Below are 19,416 nucleotides of genomic sequence, written 5' to 3' on the forward strand. Positions count from 1 at the left end.
TCTGTTGCTCCTGGGGTGCGCGGTTGCTCGGGCACCCCTAATTCTTTGTTCTGCTTACGTAAGTCTATTTCTGCTAGCTTGCGCTCGTGTTCATACGCTAGTCTCTTTTCTTCGAGTTCTCTTTGTCTCTGTTTTTCTTCCCGTTCTTCTCGGAGCCGCAGATGTTCTAGGTTCAGTTTTTGTTCGGCTAATTTGAGTTCGCCATCCATTTTGAGCCGGGCCATTTCTAACTCATGTAGTCTGTTTATTTCTCTCTCTTGGATCTCTTCCTGCGAGAGACCCGTTCTTCGCTCCTCGGGAGCCGTGGTGTTCCTCTCTGATGCTGCAACATTTTGGTCCGGGGGTCTGACGGCGCCGGTTTCTGCCCATGACTCAATGGCGTGCTTGAAATCGTCTTTAGTACTCAGACCGGTGGTAGCGATACCTAGTTCAATGCAGAATTGTTTCAACTCACGATGGCTGTACTCTTCCAATTTCTCCATCTGGAATTTCTCGGAGGATCCGCTCTCTTTGGTTGTCATTGTGGTTTCGTCGTGGGGTGAGCTACTCTCTGTACGATTACGCGTCGATTCGGATCGCGCCGCTGGCCACCAATGTTAGAGGGACCGGGAGTGTCGGCCGAGGACAAGGGGAGAGGTCTCCGGGGAGAGCCGTCTCCAGCGATCGTACAGACGAGTAACTTCCCCCCCACAGAGGTACACCACACAGAAATAAGGTTTAACGTTCTTTATAAGCAATTCGTTAAGTACGGTGGAATGGTACAAGGAGGTCTGGACTCAGGGGTTCCCTCGATTCTAGTCTCTTGGTTTGGGGAGCAGGGGTAGCGGGACAGTCTCGTTACCAATCTGGTAGATGCGATGATAAGATGGATAGCTCACAATCCTCGAGCTCGGCGTTCTAGATGATCGGGCCGCGGCGGAGCCAGCAGGTCCCGAGAAGGTGGTAGTTACAAACGGTCCACGGCCACGCCAGCAGGTCCCGACGAGGATGAAGGCTTCAGAAGGTTGCGGCAGCGCCAGCAGGCAAGACGGTAGTTTGCAAGGCAGGGCTGCGTCTCTCGACTCCAGGATACAACTGCCTTCCTGCTCTGGAGCTGCCCCAGTTATAGGTCTGGCGCCCTTTGATGTCCGGACCCTCGCACTTGGAGGTCGGGAGGTCCGGGATGAGGGAGTCCAGACACCCAGCAGGGGGGTGGAGCCAGCACCTGGGGGAGCTGGGGGCGATCGGCACCTGGCGGGGGAGAGCCATCGACACTTCTTTCTCCCATTGACCTGCCAAGTGGTCCGTTCACCTCCTGGGTGGATGGTGGTGCCGGGATGTCGGGGCCTGGCCAGGCCCAGGGTTAGGGTCGATCGGAGGCCACGCGGCCTCGTGGTGCAATGTCCAAGATGGCGCCCAGGGGGCCGGTAGTGATTCGGGCCCATGATGCAGGGATGTCCGGGGGCAGGGGTCCCGTATGAGATGGGGAGCGGGTGGTTACTGTGGGTTACACCTGGAGGGCCGGGCTCGGGCCTTGTCATGCGGGGAGGGAGCAAGCCCTTCACGTGGCTTGTCCAACAGGCAGCAGCTATGATGGAGCCAGGGAGGGCAGCAGCTACGGTGGGGCCAGGGGATGCAGCAGCTATGGTGGGGCCGGGGGGGCAGCAGCTATGGTAGGAGGTAGAGGGTAGCAGCTATGGTGGGGACAGGGGGTGCAGGAGCTATGGTGGGGCCAGGGAGGGCAGCAGCTATGGTGGGGCCAGGGCAGGCAGCAGCTATGGTAGGAGGCAGGTGGGCAGCAGCTATGGTGGGAGCCAGGGGGGGGAGCAGCTATGGTTGGGCCAAGGAGGGTAGCTGCTATGGTGGGGCCAGGGGCGGCAGCAGCTATGGCGGTACCTGGGAGGGCAGCATCTATGGTGGAGCCAGGGACAGCTGCAGCTTTGGTGGAGCCAGGGAGATACGGCAGCAGCTTTGGTGGGCCAGTGTGGGATAGTAGAAGCTATGGTGGGTCCAAGGAAGGCAGCAGCTGTGGTGTGGCCAGGGAGGGGCAGCAGCAGCTATAGTGGGAGGCAGGGATGGCAGCACCTGTGGTGGAGCCAGTGAGGGCAGCAGCTATGGTGGGGCCAGGGAGGGCAGCAGCTAAGGTGGGGCCAGGGAGGGCAGCAGCAGCTAAGATGGGGCCAGGTGGTGCAGCAGCTGTGGTGGAGCCAGGGATGGACAGAAGCTATGGCGGGGCCAGGAAGGGACAGAAGCTATGGTGGGGCCAGGGGAGGCAGCAGCTATGGTGAGGCCAGGGAGGGCAGAAGCTATGGTGGGGCCAGGGAGGGCAGCAGCTATGGTGGGGCCAGGGGGGCGGCAGCTATGGTAGGAGGCATGGGGCAGCAGCTATGGTGGAACTAGGGAGGGCAGCAGCTATGGTGGGCCATGGAGGGGCAGCAGCTGTGGTAGGGCCAGGGGGGGCAGCAGCTATGGTGGGCCAGGGGGGTAGCAGCTATGGTAGGAGGTGGGGGGCAGCAGCTATGGGCAGCAGCTATGGTGGGGCCAGGCGGGGCAGCAGCTATGGTAGGGCTATGGTAGGGCCAGGGAGGGCAGGAGTTATGGTGGGGCCAGGGCGGGCAGAAGCCATGGTAGGAGGCAGGTGGGCAGCAGCTATGGTGGGAGACTGGGATGGCAGCAGATTTGGTGGGCCATTGAGGAACAGCAGCAGCTATGTTGGGGCCAGTGGGGGGGTGCAGCAGTTATTGTGGGGCCAGGGAGGGGCAGCAGCAGCTATGATGGGGCGAGGGGGAGCAGCATCTATGGTGTGGCCTGGGAGTGCAGCAGCTATGGTGTGGAAAGGGACAGCAACAGCTATGGTCGAACCAGGGAGGGACGGCAGCAGGTATGATGAGGACGGGGGGGGCAGCAGCTATGGTGGGGGCAGGGACAGCAGCAGCTATTATGGAGCCAGGGAGGGACGGCAACCGCTTTGGTGGGCCAGAGAGGGACAGCAGCAGCTATGGTGGATCCGGGGAGGGACGGCACCACCTATGGTGGGGCTAGGGAGGGACAGCAGCAGCTATGGTGGGGCCAGGGAGGGATAGCAGCAGCTATGGTGGGGCCAGGGAGGGACTGCAGCAACTATGATTGGGCCAGGGCTGGCAGCAGCTATGGTGTAGCAAGGGAGGGCAGCAGCTATGGTGGGAGGCAGGGGGGTAGCAGCTATGGTGGGGCCAGGGAGGGCATCAGCTTTGGTGAGCCAGGGAGGGACAGCAGCAGCTACATTGGGGCCAGGGGGGGACAGCAACAGCTATGGTGGGCCAGGGAGGGACAGCAGCTATGGTGGGGCCAGGGAGGAAGCAGCTTTGGTGGGCCAGGGAGGGCAGCAGCAGCTATGGTTGGGCCAGGGGGGCAGCAGCTATGGTGGGGAAAGGGGGGCAGCAGATATGGTGGGGGCAGGGAGGGCAGCATCTATGGTGGAGCCAGGGGAGGCAGCAGCTATGGTGGAGCCAGGGAGGGCAGCAGCTATGGTGGGGCCAGGAGGGGCAGCAGCTTTGGTAGTAGGCAAGGGGGCAGCAGCTAGGGTGGAACTAGGGAGGGCAGCAGCTATAGTGTGGCCAGGGGGGAAGGAGGTGGCAGGGGGGCAGCAGCTATGGTGGGGCCAGGGGAGAAAGCAGCTATGGTGGGACCCGGGAGGAAAGCAGCTATGGTGGGGCCAGGGGGGCAGCAGATATGGTAGGATTAGGGGGGGGCAGATATGGTAGGGCAGGAGCTATGATAGGGCCAGGGCTGGCAACAGCCATGGTAGGAGGCAGGTGGGCAGCAGCTATGGTGGGAGCCAGGGGGGAAGCAGCTATGGCGGGGCCAGGGGGGCAGCAGCAGCTATGTTGGGGCCAGTGGGGGGGGGGGTGCAGCAACTATGGTGGGGCCAAGGGGGGCAGCAGCAGCTATGATGGGGCCAGGGAGGGACAGCAGCAGCTATGATGGGGCCAGGGATGGCAGCAGATTTGGTGGGCCAGGGAGGGACAGCCGCAGCTATGTTGGGGCCAGTGGGGGAGTGCAGCAGCTATAGTGGGGCCAAGGGGGGCAGCAGCAGCTATGATGGGGCCAGGGAGGGACAGCAGCAGCTATGATGGGGCCAGGGATGGCAGCAGATTTGGTGGGACAGGGAGGGACAGCCGCAGCTATGTTGGGGCCAGTGGGGGAGTGCAGCAGCTATAGTGGGGCCAAGGGGAGAAGCAGCAGCTATGATGGGGCCAGGGAGGGACAGCAGCAGCTATGATGGGGCCAGGGAGGGACAGCAGCAGCTATGATGGGGCCAGGGAGGGACAGCAGCTATGGTGGGCCAGGGAGGCAGCAACTTTGGTGGGCCAGGGAGGGCAGCTGCAGCTATAGGGGGGCCAGGGAGGGACAGCAACAGCTATGGTGGCCAGGGAGGGACAGCATCTATGGTGGGGCCAGAGAGGCAGCAGCTTTGGTGGGCCAGAGAGGGCAGCTTAAGCTATAGTGGGGCCATACGGGGCAGCAGCTATGGTGGGGCCAGGGAGGGCAGCAGCTATGGTGGGGCCAGGGAGGGCAGCAGCTATGGTGGGAGGCAGGGAGTGCAGCAGCTATGGTGGGAGACAGGGAGGCAGCAGCTTTGGTGGGCCAGGGAGGGCAGCTGCAGCTATAGTGGGGCCAGGGGGGGCAGCAGCTATGGTGGGGCCAGGGAGGGCAGCAGCTATGGTGGGAGACAGGGAGTGCAGCAGCTATGGTGGTGCCAAGGGGGACAGCAGCTATGGTTGGGCCAAGGTGGGTAGCTGCTATGGTGGAGCCAAGGGGGGCAGCAGCTATGGTGGAGCCAAGGAGGGCAGCTGCTATGGTGGAGCCTGGGACAGCAGCAGCTATGGTGGGGCCAGGGAGGGCAGCAGCTATGGTGGAGCCAGGGGGGGCAGCAGCAGCTATGGTGGGGCCAGGGGGGGCAGCAGCTGTGGTAGGGCCATGGGGGGCAGCAGCTATGGTGGGGCCAGGGGAGGCAGCAGCTATGGTGGGACCAGGGAGGAAAGCAGCTATGGTGGGGCCAGGGGGGTAGCAGCTATGGTAGGAGGTGGGGGGGAGCAGCTATGGTGGGGCCAGGTGGGGCAGCAGCTATAGTAGGGCCAGGGAGGGCAAGAGCTGTGGTGGGGCCAGGGCAGGCAGCAGCCATGGTAGGGCCAGGGATGGCAGCAGATTTAGTGGGCCATGGAGGGACAGCAGCAGCTATGTTGGGGCCAGTGGGGGGTGCAGCAGCTGTGTTGGGGCCAGGGAGGGACAGCAGCAGCTATGATGGGGCCCAGGGGGAGCAGTATCTATGGTGTGGCCTGGGAGTGCAGCAGCTATGGTGTGGAAAGGGACAGCAGCAGCTATGGTCGAACCAGGGAGGGACGGCAGCAGCTATGATGAGGAGAGGGGGGCAGCAGCTATGTTGGGGCCTGGGAGGGAAGCAGCTATGGTGGGCCAGGGACAGCAGCAGCTATGGTGGAGTCAGGGAGGGACGGCAACAGCTTTGGTGGGCCAGGGAGGGACAGCAGCAGCTATGGTGGAGCCGGGGAGGGATGGCACCACCTACGGTGGGGCCAGTGAGGGACAGCAGCAGCTATGGTGGGGTCAGGGAGGGACTGCAGCAACTATGATGGGGCCAGGGCTGGCAGCAGCTATGGTGTAGCCAGGGAGGGCAGCAGCTATGGTGGGAGGCAGGGGGGTAGCAGCTATGCTGGGGCTGGAGAGGGCATCAGCTTTGGTGAGCCAGGGAGGGACAGCAGCAGCTACGTTGGGGCCAGGGAGGGACAGCAACTGCTATGGTGGGCCAGGGAGGGACAGCAGCTATGGTGGGGCCAGGGAGGCAGAAGCTTTGGTGGGCCAGGGAGGGCAGCAGCAGCTATGGTGGGGCCAGGGGGGGCAGCAGCTATGGTGGGGCTAGGGGGGTAGTAGCTATGGTGGGGTCAGGGAAGGCAGCAGCCATGGTGGGAGGCAGGGAGTGCAGCAGCTATGGTGGGGCCAGGCGGGGCAGCAGCTAACGGTAGGGCCAGGAAGGGCAGCAGCTATGGTGGGGCCAGGGGGGGCTGCAGCTTTGGTAGTAGGCAAGGGGGCAGCCGCTATGGTGGAACTAGGGAGGGCAGCAGCTATGGTGTGGCCAGGGGGGGACGGAGGTGACAGGGGGGCAGCAGCTATGGTGGGGCAAGGGGAGGCAGCAGCTATGGTGGGATCCGGGAGGGAAGCAGCTATGGTGGTGACAGGGGGCTGCAGATATGGTAGGATGAGGGGGGGCAGCAGCTATGGTGGGGCTAGGCGGGGCAGCAGCTATGGTTGGGCCAGGGAGGGCAGGAGCTATGGTGGGGCCAGAGCTGGCAGCAGCCATGGTAGGAGGCAGGTGGGCAGCAGCTATGGTGGGAGCCAGGGGGGAAGCAGCTATGGTGGGGCCTGGGTGGCAGCAGCAGCTATGTTGGGGCCAGTGGGGGGTGAAGCAACTATGGTGGGGCCAAGGGGGGCAGCAGCAGCTATGATGGGGCCAGGGAGGGACAGCAGCAGCTAAAATAGGGCCAGGGATGGCAGCAGATTTGGTGGGCCAGGGAGGGAAAGCAGCAGCTATGCTGGGGCCAAGGAGGGAAGCAGCAGCTATGATGGGGCCAGGGAGGGACAGCAGCAGCTGTGATGGGGCCAGGGGGAGCAGCATCTATGGAGTGGAAAGGGACAGCAGCAGCTATGGTCGAACCAGGGAGGGACGGCAGTAGCTATGATGAGGACGGGGGGCAGCAGCTATGTTGGGGCCTGGGAGGGAAGCAGCTATGGTGGGGCCAGGGGGGAAGCAGCTATGGTGGAGTCAGGGAGGGACGGCAACAGCTTTGGTGGGCCAAGGAGGGACAGCAGCAGCTATGGTGGAGCCGGGGAGGGATGGCACCAGCTATGGTAGGGCCAGGGAGGGACAGCAGCAGCTATGGTGGGGCCAGGGTGGGACAGCAGCAACTATGATGGAGCCAGGGCTGGTAGCAGCTATGGTGTAGCCAGGGAGGGCAGCGGATATGTTGGGAGGCAGGGGGTAGAAGCTGTGGTGGAGCCAGGGAGGGCATCAGCTTTGGTGAGCCAGGGAGGGACAGCAGCTATAGTGGGTCCAGGGAGGCAGCAGCTTTGGTGGGCCAGGGAGGGCAGCTGCAGCTATAGTGGGGCCAGGGGGGGGCAGCAGCTATGGTGGGGCCAGGGGGGGGGCAGCAGCTTTGGTGGGGCCAGGGAGGGCAGCAGCTATGGGGGAAGGCAGGGAGTGCAGCAGCTATGGTGGAGCCAAGGGGGCAGCAGCTATGGTTGGGCCAAGGAGGGTAGCTGCTATGGTGGAGCCAAGGGGGGCAGCAGCTATGGTGGAGCCAAGGAGGGCAGCTGCTATGGTGGAGCCTGGGACAGCAGCAGTTATGGTGGGGTCAGGGGGGCAGCAGCTTTGGTGGGGTCAGGGAGGGTAGCAGCTATGGTGGAGTCGGGAGGGTGCGCAGTTATGGTGGGGCCAGGGAGGGCAGCAGCTATGGTGGAGCAAGGGGGGGGGCAGCAGCAGCTATGGTTGGGCCAGAGAAGGCAGCAGCTATGGAGGGGCCAGGGAGCGCAGCAGCTTTGGTGGGGCCAGGGAGGGCAGCAGCTATGTTGGGGCCAGAGGGGGCAGCACCAATAGTGGGGCCAAGGAGAGCAGCAGTTATGGTGGGGTCAGGGGGGCAGCAGCTATGGTGGGGCCAGGGAGGGTAGCAGCTATGGTGGAGTCGGGAGGGTGGGCAGTTATGGTGAGGCCGGGGGGCAGCAGCTATGGTGGGGCCAGGGAGGGCAGCAACTATGAAGGGGCCAGGGAGGGCAGCAGCTTTGGTGGAGCCAGGGAGGGCAGCAGCAGCTATGGTGGGGCCAGGGGGGCAGCAACTATGGTGGGGCCAGGGGGGCAGCAGAAGCTATGGTGGAGAAAGGGGGTGCAGCAGCTATGGTGGGGCCAGGGGGGGCAGCAGCAGCTATGGTGGGGCCAGGGAGGGACAGCAGCAACTATGATGGGGCCAGGGCTGGCAGCAGCTATGGTGAAGCCAGGGAGGGCAGCAGCTATGGTGGGAGGCAGGGGGTAGCAGCTATGGTGGAGCCAGGGAGGGCATCAGCTTTGGTGAGCCAGGGAGGGACAGCATCAGCTGTGGTGGGGCCAGGGAGGGACAGCAACAGCTATGGTGGGCCAGGGAGGGACAGCAGCTATGGTGGGGCCAGGGAAGCAGCAGCTTTGGTGGACCAGGGAGGGCAGCTGCAACTATAGTGGGGCCAGGGAGGCAGCAGCTTTGGTGGGCCAGGGATGGCAGCTGCAGCTATAGTGGGGCCGGGGGGGCAGCAGCTATGGTGGGGCCAGGGGGGGGGGCAGCAGCTATGGTGGGGCCAGGGAGGGCAGCAGCTATGGTGGAAGGCAGGGAGTGCAGCAGCTATGGTGGAGCCAAGGGGGGCAGCAGCTATGGTTGGGCCAAGGAGGGCAGCTGCTATGGTGGAGCCTGGGACAGCAGCAGTTATGGTGGGGTCAGGGGGGCAGCAGCTATGGTGGGGTCAGGGAGGGTAGCAGCTATGGTGGAGTCAGGAGGGTGCGCAGTTATGGTGGGGCCAGGGAGGGCAGCAGCTATGGTGGAGCCAGGGGGGGGGGCAGCAGCAGCTATGGTGGAGCCAAGGGGGGTAGCTGCTATGGTGGAGCCAAGGGGGGCAGCAGCTATGGTGGAGCCAAGGAGGGCAGCTGCTATGGTGGAGCCTGGGACAGCAGCAGTTATGGTGGGGTCAGGGGGGCAGCAGCTATGGTGGGGTCAGGGAGGGTAGCAGCTATGGTGGAGTCAGGAGGGTGCGCAGTTATGGTGGGGCCAGGGAGGGCAGCAGCTATGGTGGAGCCAGGGGGGGGGGGCAGCAGCAGCTATGGTTGGGCCAGAGAAGGCAGCAGCTATGGAGGGGCCAGGGAGGGCAGCAGCTATGTTGGGGCCAGAGGGTGCAGCAGCAATAGTGGGGCCAAGGAGAGCAGCAGTTATGGTGGGGTCAGGGGGGAAGCAGCTATGGTGGGGCCAGGGAGGGTAGCAGCTATGGTGGAGTCGGGAGGGTGGGCTGTTATGGTGAGGCCGGGGGGCAGCAGCTATGGTGAGGCCGGGGGGCAGCAGCTATGGTGGGGCCAGGGAGGGCAGCAGCTATGAAGGGGCCAGGGAGGGCAGCAGATTTGGTGGAGCCAGGGAGGGCAGCAGCAGCTATGGTGGGGCCAGGGGGGGGCAGCAGCATCTATGGTGGGGCCAGGGAGGGACAGCAGCAACTATGATGGGGCCAGGGCTGGCAGCAGCTATGGTGAAGCCAGGGAGGGCAGCAGCTATGTTGGGAGGCAGGGGGTAGCAGCTGTGGTGGAGGCGTGGAGCCAGGGAGGGCATCAGCTTTGGTGAGCCAGGGAGGGACAGCATCAGCTATGGTGGGGCCAGGGAGGGACAGCAACAGCTATGGTGGGCCAGGGAGGGACACCAGCTATGGTGGGGCCAGGGAAGCAGCAGCTTTGGTGGACCAGGGAGGGCAGCTGCAACTATAGTGGGGCCAGGGGGGCAGCAGCTTTGGTGGGGCCAGAGGGGGGCAGCAGCTGTGGTGGGGCCAGGGAGGGCAGCAGCTATGGTGGAGCCAGGGGGGGGGGAGGGCAGCAGCAGCTATGGTGGGGCCAGAGAAGGCAGCAGCTATGGAGGGGCCAGGGAGCACAGCAGCTTTGGTGGGGCCAGGGAGGAGAGCAGCTATGGTGGGGCCAGGGAAGGCAGCAGCTATGTTGGGGCCAGAGGGGGCAGCAGTTATGGTGGGGCCAGGGGGGCAGCAGCTATGGTGGAGCCAGGGGGGGCAGCAGTTATGGTGGGGCCAGGGGGGCAGCAGCTATGGTGGGGCCAGGGAGGGTAGCAGCTATGGTGGAGCCAGGGGGGGCAGCAGTTATGGTGAGGCCGGGGGGCAGCAGCTATGATGGGGCCAGGGAGGGCAGTAGCAATGAAGGGGCCAGGGAGAGCAGCAGCTTTGGTGGAGCCAGGGAGGGCAGCAGCAGCTATGGTGGGGCCAGGGGGGCAGCAGCAGCTATGGTGGGGCCAGGGGGGGCAGCAGCTATGGTGGGGCCAGGGAGGGCAGTAGCTATGGTAGGACGCAGGAGGCAGCAGAAGCTATGGTGGAGAAAGGGGGTGCAGCAGCTATGGTGGGGCCAGGGAGGGCAGCAGCAGCTATGGTAGGGCAAGGGGGGGGCAGCAGCTATGGTGGGGCCCGGGAGGGCAGCAGCTATGGTAGGACGCAGGAGGCAGCAGCTATGGTGGGGCCAGGGGGAGCAGCATCTATGGTGGTGCCTGGGAGTGCAGCAGCTATGGAGTGGAAAGGGACAGCAGCAGCTATGGTCGAACCAGGGAGGGACGGCAGCAGCTATGATGAGGACGGGGGGCAGCAGCTATGTTGGGGCCTGGGAGGGAAGCAGCTATGGTGGGGCCAGGGGGGGAAGCAGCTATGGTGGGGCAAGGGACAGCAGCAGCTATGGTGGAGCCAGGGAGGGACGGCAACAGCTTTGGTGGGCCAAGGAGGGACAGCAGCAGCTATGGTGGAGCCGGGGAGGGACGGCACCAGCTATGGTGGGGCCAGGGAGGGACAGCAGCAGCTAAGGTGGGGCCAGGGAGGGACAGCAGCGACTATGATGGGGCCAGGGCTGGTAGCAGCTATGGTGAAGCAGGGAGGGCAGCAGCTATGGTGGGAGGCAGGGGGTAGCAGCTATGGTGGGGCTGGGGAGGGCATCAGCTTTGGTGAGCCAGGGAGGGACAGCATCAGCTATGGTGGGACCAGGGAGGGACAGCAACAGCTATGGTGTGCCAGGGAGGGACAGCAGCTATGGAGGGGCCAGAGAGGCAGCAGCTTTGTTGGGACAGGGAGGGCAGCTGCAGCTATAGTGGGGCCAGGGGGGGGGGGCAGCAGCTATGGTGGGGCCAGGGGGGGCAGCAGCTATGGTGGGGCCAGGGAGGGCAGCAGCTATGGTGGGAGGCAGGAAGAGCAGCAACTATGGTAGAGCCAAGGGGGGCAGCAGCTATGGTTGGGCCAAGGAGGGTAGCTGCTATGGTGGAGCCAAGTGGGGCAGCAGCTATGGTGGGGCCAGGGAGGGCAGCAGCTATGGTGGAGCTTGGGACAGCAGCAGCTATGGTGGGGCCAGAGAAGGCAGCAGCTATAGAGGGGCCAGGGAGCACAGCAGCTTTGGTGGGGCCAGGGAGGGCAGCAGCTATGTTGGGGCCTGAGGGGGCAGCAGCAATAGTGGGGCCAAGGAGAGCAGCAGTTATGAAGGGGCCTGGGAGGGCAGCAGCTTTGGTGGAGCCAGGGAGGGAAGCAGCAGCTATGGTGGGGCCAGGGGGGGGCAGCAGCTATGGTGGGGCCAGGGAGGGCAGCAGCTATGGTAGGACGCAGGAGGCAGCAGCTATGGTGGGGCCAGGGGGGCAGCAGAAGCTATGGTGGAGAAAGGGGGTACAGCAGCTATGGTGGGGCCAGGGGGGGGCAGCAGCAGCTATGGTGGGGCCAGGGAGGTACAGCAGCAACTATGATTGGGCCAGGGCAGGCAGCAGCTATGGTGTAGCCAGGGAGGGCAGCAGCTATGGTGGGGGAAGCAGGTGGTAGCAGCTATGGTGGAGCCAGGGAGGGCATCAGCTTTGGTGAGCCAGGGAGGGACAGCATCAGCTATGGTGGGGCCAGGGAGGGACAGCAACAGCTATGGTGGGCCAGGGAGGGACAGCAGCTATGGTGGGGCCAGGGAGGCAGCAGCTTTGGTGGGCCAGGGAGGGTAGCTGCAGCTATAGTGGGGCCAGGGGGGGGCAGCTTTGGTGGGGCCAGGGGGGCAGCAGCTATGGTGTAGCCAGGGAGGGCAGCAGCTGTGGTGGGAGGCACGGGGTAGCAGCTATGGTGGAGCCAGGGAGGGCATCAGCTTTGGTGAGCCAGGGAGGGACAGCATCAGCTGTGGTGGGGACAGGAAGGGACAGCAACAGCTATGGTGGGCCAGGGAGGGACAGCAGCTATGGTGGGGCCAGGGAGGCAGCAGCTTTGTTGGGACAGGGAGGGCAGCTGCAGCTATAGTGGGGCCAGGGGGGGGGGGCAGCAGCTATGGTGGGGCCAGGGAGGCAGCAGCTTTGGTGGACCAGGGAGGGCAGCTGCAGCTATAGTGGGGCCAGGGGGGGCAGCAGCTTTGGTGGGGCCAGAGGGGGGCAGCAGCTATGGTGGGGACAGGGAGGTCAGCAGCTATGGTGGGAGGCAGGGAATGCAGCAGCTATGGTGGAGCCAAGGAGGGCAGCTGCTATGGTGGAGCCTGGGAGGGCAGCACTCATGGTGGAGCCAGGGGGGCGGGGCAGCAGCAGCTATGGTGGGGCCAGAGAAGGCAGCAGCTATGGAGGGGCCAGGGAGCGCAGCAGCTTTGGTGGGGCCAGGGAGGGCAGCATCTATGTTGGGGCCAGAGGGGGTAGCAGCAATAGTGCGGCCAAGGAGGGCAGCAGCTATGGTGGAGCCAGGGGGGGTAGCAGTTATGGTGGGGTCAGGGGGGCAGCAGCTATGGTGGGGACAGGGAGGGTAGCAGCTATGGTGGGGCCAGGGAGGGCAGCAGCTATGGTAGGACGCAGGAGGCAGCAGCTATGGTGGGGCCAGGGGGGCAGCAGCTATGGTGGGGACAGGGAGGGTAGCAGCTATGGTGGGGCCAGGGAGGGCAGCAGCTATGGTAGGACGCAGGACGCAGCAGCTGTGGTGGGGCCAGGGGGGCAGCAGAAGCTATGGTGGAGAAAGGGGGTGAAGCAGCTATGGTGGGGCCAGGGAAGGCAGCAGCAGCTATGGTAGGGCAAGGGGGGGCAGCAGCTATGGTGGGGCCAGGGAGGGCAGCAGCTATGGTAGGACGCAGGAGGCAGAAGCTATGTTGGGGCCTGGGAGGGAAGCAGCTATGGTGGGGCCAGGTAGGGCAGCAGCTATGTTGGGGCCAGAGGGGGCAGCAGCAATAATGGGGCTAAGGACGGCAGCAGCTATGGTGGAGCCAGGTGGGCAGCAGTTATGGTGGGGTCAGGGGGGCAGCAGCTATGGCGGGGCCAGGGAGGGTAGCAGCTATGGTGGAGCCAGGGGGAGCAGCAGTTATGGTGAGGCCGGGGGGCAGCAGCTATGGTGGGGCCAGGGAGGGCAGCAGCTATGATGGGGCCAGGGAGGGCAGCAGCGATGGTGGAGCTAGGGAGTGCAACAGCAGCTATGGTGGGGCCAGGGGGGGCAGCAGCAGCTATGGTGGGGCCAGGGAGGGGCAGCAGCTATGGTGGGGCTAGGGAGGGCAGCAGCTATGGTAGGACGCAGGAGGCAGCAGCTATGGTGGGGTCAGGGAAGCAGAAGAACTATGGTGGAGAAAGGGGGTGCAGCAGCTATGGTGGGGCCAGGGAGGGCAGCAGCAGCTATGGTAGTGCCAGGGGGGCAGCCACTATGGTGGGGCCAGGGGGGGCAGCAGCTATGGTAGGGTGCAGGAGGCAGCAGCTATGGTGAGGCCAGGGGGGGCAGCAGAAGCTATGGTGGAGAAAGTGGGTACAGCAGCTATTGTGGGGCCAGGGGGGCAGCAGCAGCTATGGTGGGGCCAGGGAGGGACAGCAGAAGCTATGGTGGAGAAAGGGGGTGCAGCAGCTATGGTGGGGCCAGGGGGGGCAGCAGCAGCTATGGTGAGGCCAGGCAGGGACAGCAGAAGCTATGGTGGAGAAAGGGGGTGCAGCAGCTATGGTGGGGCAAGGAAGGGCAGCCGTTATCGTGGGGCCAAGGTAGGACAGCAGCAGCTATGGTGGGGCCAGGGGGGGCATCAGCTATGGAAGGAGGAAGGGAGGGCAGCAGCTTTGGCGTGGCCAGGGAGGGACAGCAGCAGCTATGGTTGGGCCAAGGGGGGCAGCAGCAATGGTAGGGCCGGGGAAGGACAGCAGCAGCTTTGGTGGGCCGGGGGGGGGCACTTATGGTGAGGCCAGGGGGGCAGCGGCAGCTATGCTGGGGCCAGGGGGGGAAGCAGCTATGTTGTAGCCAGGGAGGGACAGCAGCAGCTATGGTGGAGCCAGGGAGGGACAGCAGCAGCTATGGTATAGCCATGGGGGCAGCAGCTATGGTGGGGCCAGGGAGGGACAGCAGCAGCTATGGAAGGGCCAGGGAGGGCAGCATCTATGGTGGGGCCAGGGGGGGCAGCAGCTATAGTAGGAGGCAGGGGGCAGCAGCTATGGTGGGGCCAGGAGGGGCAGCAGCAGGTATGGTGGGGCCAGGGAGGGCAGCATCCATGGTGGGGCCAGGGGGGGCAGCAGCTACGGTAGGGCCAGGGAGGGGAACAGCTATGGTGGGGCCTGGGAGGGCAGCAGCTATGGTGGAGCCAGGGAGGGACATCAGCAGCTATGGTGGAGCCAGGGGGAGATAGCAGCAGCTGTGGTGGGGCCAGGAGGGGCAGCAGCAGCTATGGTGGGGCCAGGGGGGGCAGCAGCTATGGTGGAGCCATTGAGGAACAGCAGGTATGGTGGCCAGGGATGGACAGTAGCTATGGTGGGGCCAGGGGAGCAGCAGCTATGGTGGGGTCAGGGGGGCAGTGTGAGAAGTTGGCCTGGTATATGATGTCCTCTATTCTAGTGGGCACCTTGCACCAGTTCAAATGACCCTTATTGGTGATAGGTTTAAGACAACCTTTCCTGGAAGCTATCCTAGTGGTAGCTGTGGAGAGCATTCTTCAGGCTAAGTTTTGAAGGAGAGTAAAGAATCTTGGTTTAGCAGATTATAACTTCTTGAATCACTAATTGAAAAGAGTACCCCACAAGGTATATATAAAATATATGAATTTATTTCTAAACACTCACTACTAATCTCTTTATGAGATTAGAGTCCAAGATACGCAATAATACAGTTCTAAAACAACAGTAAATAGCACAATATACAATGGGCCCCAAGAACCACAACTTGACTAGACACAGTGCCTAGAGCCTTTAAAATCGCTGGGACCACAAGGAACCATCCAAGGTAGTGTCAAAGGAAGCCGGGTGCATAGGTGTCAATTGGAGTCAGGAATCGTCGTTGTTTTCAATGGCGATCTGTCGCAAAGTACGGCTGCCTTGAAGAGAAGAAGTGTCAGGTGTGATCCACGCCTGCATCATAGATCAGCAGGACCTGAAAGCAGAGGGGACAGAGTCTGGTTCACTTGCCAGTGACCATAGGCATGATAGACGAATGACCAACGATGTCGGGTGTTTCAGGTGTGAAGAGTTGAAGCTTGACTCTGCAGCCACAAGGACCAGGAGGTGTCGACGACAAGCAGGAGCTGGATTCCAGCTGTCTCATGAAGAATGTCGAGTGATGCGGTGTTGGTGCTCGGATTGAACCCAAATATCTATTTCAACAGCAACCCACGCAGGAAGAGAAAAGATGCTTCGGTGCGGACCAGCAATGTCCTGGGGACTCTCCAAGCAATGGAGAATCAGGGCACATCTGGAGCAACCACGTAAGCCCAATTAAAGTTAGAGCTGCCTTCACAGGGACCCACAAGTCGACGGACCAGGATGTGCGAAGGGACCTCAAAAGGAATCACACAATACCAGCCCAAGGGACACTCTGTGAGTGTAGGCCAGTAAACTTCAGTGGAGTCATTACTCAAGGTCTGGACTACAAGAAGCCCAAAGCACAGCCTCAAGGATTGACGAGAAGCATATGTACTTGCAAATGTGCACGGTGTGCAGGGGTTTTGGTTCCACAGTCCCCACAAGGGCTACGGGTCTCAGCTTTGCTGGGAGCTTGGGTCCACCTCTGGGTAGTCTGTGAACCCACCTCCTGTGTTGCAAATTCTTTGGAGTCTGGCGGTGTCAGAAACCTTAAGAACGTCGTCCCTTACCTTGTCTTGATTGTGAGACGCGTAGAAAATTCGCAGGGACGCATTTGACCAGTTTCACTGCTTCGCTGAGACAGAATCCCACCTAAAGCAAAGTGAGAAGCATCCGCCTCAACAATGAATGGGAGATTAGAATCTGGGTGACTTAGAATAGGGGCTGACGTAAATTTTTTCTTTAAGTCGTGAAAAGCTTTGTCAGCTGCTTCTGTCCAGTCAAATTTTACTCCTTTTCGCAGTAGTTTGGTAATGGGAGTTATAGTTTGAGAAAAATCTTGAATGAATCTACGATAGAAATTTACGAACCCTAAAAAACTTTGTATTTGTTTTACTGAGGAGGGTTGAGGCCACGATGTTACAGCCTCCACCTTTTTTGGGTCCATTTCTATACCAGAAGGACTGATAATGTATCCTAAAAAGTCTACCTTGGACACGTGAAATAGGCTTTTTTCCAATTTCACATATAAGGAGTTGGTAAGCAGTTTTTGAAGGATGGCGCGAACCTGTTGTACATGTTCGTCTTCAGAATGGGAATATATTAAGATGTCGTCAATGTAGACCACACAACAAATGTCAATGAACTCGTGCAATACCTCATTTATAAAAAATTGAAAGCTGCAGGAGCGTTACAGAGTCCTAAAGGCATGACTTGGTATTCATATAAACCAAATTTCGTACGAAATGCTGTTTTCCACTCATCTCCCTTCCGGACTCTAACAAGATGATAAGCTCCGCGCAAATCCAATTTAGTATATATGGTAGCATTCTTTACCAGGTCTAAAAGAGTTGGTATGAGAGGCAAAGGGTACCTGTTCTTGATTGTGACATTGTTTAGCGCTCTATAATCAATACACGCTCTTAATTCCCCTCCACGTTTCGGAATAAAAAAAAGAGAAGATGATACAGGAGACTTAGAGTGCCTGATGAAACCGTTAGCTAAATATTCATCTAGATATTCTCGTAAGTGTTCATTTTCCTTCTCAGTAAGAGCATAGATCCTGCTACATGGCAAAGTAGCCCCAGGCACAAGATCAATCCTGCAATCAAAATCCCTATGAGGGGGAAGAGTGTTTGCCTTTCCTTTATCAAAAACATCTTGTAAGTCTGAGTATACTGTTGGTACACCTTCCAGGAGTAAAATACTTGAAGATTCTAAGGGTAATTCTAAACCTTGAATTGTGTCTCCAGTTCTGTTCAATAGAAAACATTGACTCAAACAATGATGAGATTTAAAAGTTAGAGTTCTAGTCTGCCAATCAATAAGTGGGTTGTGTAAAACTAACCATGGAAGTCCTAAAATCAATTTAAATTGTGGGGCATCAATTACATCAAAAACTATTCTTTCTCTGTGAATGGGAGAACTGTCCATGATTAGAATCTCAGTTTGTCTTTTTATCGGTCCTGAAGTCAATTCCTTTCTGATAGTCTATGATTTAACTTCACTACTAAATCTATGAACTCACTGATTTCCTCGGGTGGTTCTAAGACTTGAGTTACCATATCTTTGAGCTCGTCCTTCAAGCCTCTGTAAAATAAAGACACTCTGTTTTGAGTAGGCCAATCGGCTTCTAACACCAAACGATTAAATACAGATATGTAATGTAGTAAATCAGATGAACCTTGTTTTAGGTTTAGTAACTCACTGTCAGCAGATTGGACAAAAACATGCTTAGCAAAAATCTTTTTTAAAGACCTTTCAAAAGCCCTAAAATTATACAAAACCGGATCGTCCTGTTCAACAAGAGGGACAGACCACAAGGCAGCGTCGCCACCTAAGTAAGATAGCATAAAAGCCACTTTGGAAGAATCGTCTGGGAAAGCTGTAACTTTTGCCAAAAAATGTAAATGGCACTGATTAAGAAATATTGTGAATTTATTAGGATCTCCATAAAACCTTTCTGGTTGAGCTAGAGGTGTAGGAACTGGTGTAATAACCTGAATCTGAGTTTGGGCCTCAGAGGAGGCAGAAGCCCCCCCTGAAAAGGTGGAAGGCTTTAAAATGGGCTTTTGTTGGAATACAGTATTATGGAGAGATTCCATGTCTTTGCGTAGCGCAATATTTTCCTGTTTCAATTCTGATAAAATGGCGGCTATATCTTGCAGAGAAACTTGGTCCATTGCGTCCAGGCTAATGAATTTTCTTGAGCTTTGCCTTCTGTCAGAAACCTTAAGAACGTCGTCTCTTACCTTGTCTTGATTGTGAGACGCATAGAAAATTCGCAGGGACGCAAGGGACCAACCTCCCTAAAGACTAACCCCTTCCTGGAGGAAGTTTAAAACACTACAAGATATGAGCTAGGCCAAGGGGAGGAGGGCCGGTACTGGACGTAGTTGTTCTGCTGTCGACCTGCGAAACAACATGAATAACTAAATTACTTCTTACAGTTGCCTTTTCGAATCTTTTAGTCACCGCACTCACAATGTTTTAACCTTCTTGCAATAAGTTCTAACCCCGCCTACCTGCGAACAGCAGTAGTCTGTTTTTCGTCCAGTATGTCTTTCTTGTCCGGTTGAGCAATGATGATGAGAGGAGTTCTGTTGTCCCGTCTTGTCGTGTGTTGGCGAGCCGTGATTTCGTGTCTTTAAAGGCTTTTCTGTAAATGATAATTAAAGAATAAAACTTCTGTTCTTTTTCTTTTATTTTACACTCCCTCTAAATTACATTAACCAAAACCTTTTCTTTCCTTAACTTACTTATTAGTATTCTGTTTCTTCTCCAATCTCTTGTATTCCTTATCTAACACACAAAGCCTTTTAAACAGACAAGAAGAAATACACAAATACACTTGGGAACTAAAACATTCTTTTGGAAATAACTCCTTTCCAAATCTCCTCTTACTCTGGACTCAGTTTGTGAAACTCTGAAACTCAAAACGCTCAAATAAGGATTCAAATGCTAAAAGTCCTGAAGCTCTGTACTTTCTTCTTGAAGAAAGAAATGTTCCAAAAATTGTTCTGCTTTTTTCCTTTCTTGCGAAGGGCGCCTTAAATGCTAATCACTTATCTTTTGTCTTTGCAGGTTCCCACGAAGGTAAAGGAAACGCTAGGATTAAACTCCATCCGACTGAAGGCCTCAAATTGCTTTCACCAGGTTTGTCTGCGGATGTCATCCAACCGGGAGCTCGCACTTCCTTTCTCCTTGCAGGCGGAAGGCAAAGCGCCTTCCAGAAGGCTGGGTGCGGTTTAAATACCGGACCGCACCCAGCCGCACCTTACGCATGCGTGCGTCTTGCCAGTGAATTCATGCGCTCGGTAGAACTTTCCACCGGCGCATGAGAAAGGAATCTTAAAAGGCTAAACCTGACATCAAGGCTGCAACCATTAGTCTGCATGCCATATTTGAGAGGCTTTCAGTGTCTGTAAAACGCAAGGCAAAACGAAGAGGCGTTACAAATGTTCATGACACAATTTCTATTGCTTAACACAGAAATAAAACGGCTATCACAGTAAGCTGTTATTCAAGGTCATAATGTTATAACATCATTAAGTACACCTATCACACCCTACTCCACACATATACATAACGAAGGAGTGCTGGTGCACGGGAAAGGGGTGGGTTTTTACAGTAATTAAGAAATCTAGCCACTTACAGGTGTGAC

The sequence above is a fragment of the Lissotriton vulgaris genome, chromosome 4_2 (assembly GCF_964263255.1).
Source record: "Lissotriton vulgaris chromosome 4_2, aLisVul1.2, whole genome shotgun sequence".
NCBI lineage: Eukaryota > Metazoa > Chordata > Amphibia > Caudata > Salamandridae > Lissotriton > Lissotriton vulgaris.